We start from the raw sequence: 5431 nt of genomic DNA on the forward strand, positions 1-5431 counted from the left end.
TACCTTTCTCTTCTCCTTTCTCTCAACACTCTCCTCTTGACATTCCTTCATCTTAATACTTTAACCATTTACTGCATCTCTCTCAACTCTCTGCTTATTATCCTTCCATCTTGATACTTGGGCCGATTAAGGTATCCCTCCCTCTTTTCATTTTGTTTCTGATTGTTGCGATTGTTCTTGACCAATCGGTGGGTGTATGTTTCTTCTCTGTTCTCTTTTTCTCTATGTTGTAATATTCCTGCTAACATTCTTTTTGCTGCCGTTCATGGCTAGGGTTGTGTTGGCGCTAGTCTCTGTCTCGGTAGTAGTGTTTATGCTCGACTGGCATTGGGGTAAAAACCAATTTTGTAACACCCCAAACCCGGCCCAGACATTATGGCCAAGTCTGGTGTGTCACATTGAAGTATTTTTCGAAAACCATGTTTTCATTGAAAAACCCTTCTTGATGTTTAGAAACTTTTACCGTTTAAACTTGTAAACCTTTGTAGTGGCAGAAACATGTTATTTTAAAAATAGTTAAGTATCGAAAAAAAATCAAACCTTCTTTGTTATGGCTTAAAGTGAATGGATACTACGCACCAGGTAGGATTCAAGAAAGGAGGAGGTGAGTCAATTAGACTGCTTAAGTACCTAGCTCTTCTATGATCCAATCCTAGACATGCACACATCCATTGCCACACTTTAAGCTTATTACTTGTCCACGAACAACAAATTAAGTTTAAGTCTATTTAAAATATTTATTTCCTTTGAAAACATTTACGTTGCGGAAGCTTTGCTCGGTTATCGTGATATTTTGAAAATAAGTAAATTTTATAAAAACACGCCCTAGAGCTAACCAATTTCAAGAAATCAATTTAAGTGATGTGGATCTCAAGTTGAAAACGATTTAAGTAATTTAAAAACCCAAAATAAAAATAATAGAGTGGCCTTATTACAACTTTAACCAAAATAGAAATAATCAAAAATAAATGCGAGATTTAAAAGGAAGCTAATTGAAACTTATTTAAAAAAAACCAGAAATTTAATCTTCGTGGCCACTCTGAATCCCGCCCAGCTCCAAGTCCACCAACTAGGGCTCACCTGTAAGGATGGAAGAGAAAGGGGGTGAGTTTGGAAAACTCAGTGTGTATGGAAAACCCATCCAAAGCCCAAGTCAGCTCAAGCCCATTGGGCCTAAACCCTATTGAGATAACAGCGGGTATTGGGCCGAAGCCCTTTTTAGAATACAGTAAACCGGGCCTTAGCCCCTTTTTAGATAACAGTATAGCCCATAGGCTCATTCCAGAACAGAACAGACATATTTGTGTATGCAAGCCCAACCCAGCCTATAACCAACCGCTACACTCCACCCGTACCAGCCCTACACTCCATGTGGGGAATAGCTCAACCCACCCAGCCCTACACTCCACAGATTCTTGACATTGCTACTCAGATATCAGTAAGTTGAGGCAAAGCCTCCAGTACGTGGACAAGCCACTTTTAGTACTTCCTCCATCAATAACCCAGTCCTATGCATCAGATGATAATAACATGGCATGCAGTAAATAGTAACAGTCAAACATGCATTCAGGTCAACCTTAACCTTAGGGGTATATCAGTAATTTTGCTCCTAGGGATAAATCTGTAAATTTTCCACCTATAAAGGTATTTCAGTAATTTTATCAGTTTTAAGGGTTCTCATGAATGTTAGGATCCTTACTAGCCCATTTGTCATCGCAGTAATTTATTTATCTGAATTTCACAATTTTAGCCATCGGGCCCTAAAACCCCTAATGGGCCCTACAGTGTCCATTAGCAATTTAAGCCCATTTAACTCAAGTTTTATGACCAGCTTACTGGTTTAAGTAGTTTCGATTCTACAGTCTAACAGAACATACTTATTGTCTATTTTTTTCATATTATACATATTTTTATTATTTCTTTACTATTTACCTGTATGGGCCCGTAAGCCCATTGGGCCCAATTTTAGCCTATCGAGGCCCGATTACCGAAGTGCATGAAATTTCACACACGACTAACTTACCACTTTACGATTTCAGATCTAATGATTTCTAAACGTCTTGTGAGCACTCGCACACTCACAAGCCTACAAAATGCCAAAATTTCGGCATTTCGGCTTTGGCCAAATTGAACTATGAGAGGGTGTTTGATACACACCTATTTTGCGACGACTGCTACTGAGATCCCTTATGATGTCCTACAATTGATTACCACAACTCTTAGATTGCAAACCACAACAACCAATCCCAATATTCACCTATCCATATTCGAACCATGCCCTTTAAGCCTTTAGAATCTTACCTTTTTGCCGAAAACCGATGACTAGATCTAAGTCTAGTTGTTCCAAAGATCCAAGCCTTCGATCAAACCTCTAGAAGACACTAATCACCAAAATAAATCGTTAGTTAAAGACCCTTAAATCCCATATGCCCAAATCGACAGCCTCCCTAGATTTTAGGGACTTCGACTTTTTTAAATTGTAAAATAAGACAGATCTGAGGTGATGAGCACTTACCACTTATTCCTCTTTGATTTCTACATAGATCTGATGCAGATCTATCCTCTAAATGATAGTAGAACTCAAATCCAGGAGATCTGAAGTTTCAGCTATAAGTCCCTAAATCTATGGTATTTCGGCTTTTTAAGTGATGAAGAAGATGATGATTTGAGGCTATAACTTTGAAGTAATGTTGCCGGCAAATACTAAGGGTTTAGAGAAGATGAAAGTTGATCAAAAGGAACAAAAATAACTAAAGGATCTTGGCCTAGAGAAATCAGCACAAGAAGTGAGTTTTCGAGATTTCGGCTTTTATGGCAATCGGCTATGAAGGTTTTGTGGAGGATGGGATCGGTAAAAGATGTGAGTAAGGTGACCAGAAGGTTTCAGCTAGAAGAAAAAGTAAAAAGAAGAAAGAAAATGGAGGAAAAAGAGAGGAATAAGAACTTGGCACCAAGGAGAAGGAATTTGCATTTTTGGCTTTTGTGAGAACTTAGAGAGGATGAATGACAGTGAAAGCTTTTAGGTGGCTAACCCTAATTCTCCAAGATAGAAAAAGAAAATAACCTAACCCTAATATCAACTAAAACAATCGGCCCAACCTCCCTAAGACCCTTACCGAAATTCACTTAAGTGATCACATGCCCGGCCCATGCCTAAAATTAAAAAGTAACAATATGCCTACCTTGCAACTTGAACCCTGGACCTTTAATTCCTTCCCAGATGCCCTTTTTTTAGGAACTTAGTGGCGCCACCTTGCCACTTTACCAAGGCTTATTTGTGTCATAATTTACGAAGTTCTTCTTAAAATGTAACACCCCAAACCCGGCCCAGACATTATGGCCGAATCTGACGTGCCACATTGGAGTTGAAAACCCACGTTCCGTTTTAGTGTTTTAAAACCATACATTAATTTGAGTTAACAAAGTGTATGGAAGCTGGGCACCAGGTAGGTATCCGAGACAGAGGAGGTGAGCCATGAAGGCTGCTTAAGTACCAAGCTCTTTAATTGGATCCAATCCTAGACATGCCCACAACCATAGCCACACTTGGTTATATCGAGTTTAAATTTGTTTAAGTGGACGTCTTTGATAAATCGATTAATCGTGGTGTTGAGATATTTTGAAAACAAGTATCATTTTGAAAACACGTCCTAAGTCTAGCCCATTTGAATAATTATTAACCAATTTTTAAAGTTATTAAAATTAGTATAATTCTGAAAAGAAATAAAAGGAAAGTTAAAATTGGCCTTATTACAACCCAAAAATAAATAATAATTAAAGGAAATTAAATGAAAACCAACACTTATTTAAAAGCCCAAAGATGATCACCGTGGCCACTCTGAATCCCCTCCGGCCCAAGTCCCCACATCAAGGCTCACCTGCAAGGTTAAGGAAAGGGGGGTGAGTTTGGAAACTCAGTGTGCAACAAGCCCTTTCGAGCCCAAAACAATAACGACTGTTGGGTCTAAGCCCAAATCCAATCTCAATCATGCACTTTGGTAGTAGCCCTTTTCATATTTCATATTTCATAATCTTGGGTGAAGCCTTTTCATATTTCATATTCTTGGGCAAGCCTTTTCATATTTCATATTCTTGGGTCAAGCCTTTCTCAGAAACGGTATGGCCCTTAGGCCCATTTCAATGTCACATATAATTTCAATGAAAGAATGCAACCCATTTGGGGAGACTACTCAACCCACCATCCGCTACTCTCTACCGTACCAACCAACACACCATGTGGGGATTAACTCGACCCACCCCGCCAAACTCTCCACCGGCAAAGATAGTTTGCTTTATCATATAACCGAGGCCTACCCTCTTTTAATAAGCGGGGCAAAAGCCCTTTCAATAAGCGGGGCATAAGCCCTTTTATAAGCGGGGCATAAGCCCTTTTGATAAGCGGGCATAAGCCCTTTTCACTTCCTCCATCCATATAAAAACCCAACCCAATGCATTTATGATTACCTCATGTGCATATCATACATATCATGTGCATATCATACATTTCATGTGCATATCATACATACCATATTTATCAAAATCCCATGTATTAAAATCATACATAAACCCTAGGGGTATAATGGTCATTTTACCTAGGGGCAAAACGGTCATTTTCATATTATAAGGGTAATCTCGTAATTTTACCAAAAATTAGGGTTTCCATGTTCATTAACGATTACTAACAATCCATGGGTGCAAACAGTGATTCCGGCCCATTTTTAGCGAAATCGAGTTATTGGGCCTAAAACCCCTAATGGGCCCTACTTAGCCAATTTCGTCATCTAGGCCCATTTAGCCTATATTCCATAACGGTTTTAACAGTCTTATCATGCAATTTAACAGATTTCCGTTTTCTACCAATTTTACCCAAATGGGCCCGAAAGCCTATTGGGCCCTAATTCAGCCCCTCGAGGCCCAACTTACCGTGAACGCCAAAAACACGTCCTTACCATTTCCATTATTCCCGATCATCATCTCCTCGATTCTAACTAACTAGTGAGCGTTCGCTTGCTCACAAGTCCTCGAAATGCCAGAATTTCGGCATTTCGGCTTTTCGGCATTTTATCGCTTTAAGCTATGAAAGGGTTCGTTACACACCTGATTTGCGATATTCCTTGACGAGATCTCCTATGCGATTTCTCCTATAGTCAACCACTTATAGATTAGACCATGTTAATATTAAACCAAATCGAAAACTACCTATTATCATCACTTACACATTCGCCACCATCCACAATGGCCCTTGGGTTCATACCTTTCTTAGAAGTTGATGACTAGATTTAGTCACTCGATGATCCAAGCTTTTCACACACTCCTCGATCGGTAGCCTTTAATCCTCACTAGTACCAACAAACCAAATAACACCAAAAACCCTTTTAGCCTTAGTCGACAAAGGGTTTTCACTTTTCTTAAACCACAAGATACAAATGGA

General features: G+C 39.2%; 1 long non-coding RNA gene across 1 annotated transcript; it reads right to left on the reverse strand.

Moving 5' to 3' along the window:
- Positions 1-3684: 3684 nt before the first annotated feature.
- Positions 3685-5137, reverse strand: LOC128296505 (uncharacterized). The gene is made up of 2 exons (XR_008287112.1): positions 5098-5137; positions 3685-3878 (listed from the first exon to the last, which is right to left on the reverse strand). It is a non-coding gene; the product is annotated as an uncharacterized LOC128296505 (long non-coding RNA).
- Between the last annotated feature and the right edge of the window lie 294 nt (positions 5138-5431).

The sequence above is a fragment of the Gossypium arboreum genome, chromosome 8 (genome assembly GCF_025698485.1).
Source record: "Gossypium arboreum isolate Shixiya-1 chromosome 8, ASM2569848v2, whole genome shotgun sequence".
NCBI lineage: Eukaryota > Viridiplantae > Streptophyta > Magnoliopsida > Malvales > Malvaceae > Gossypium > Gossypium arboreum.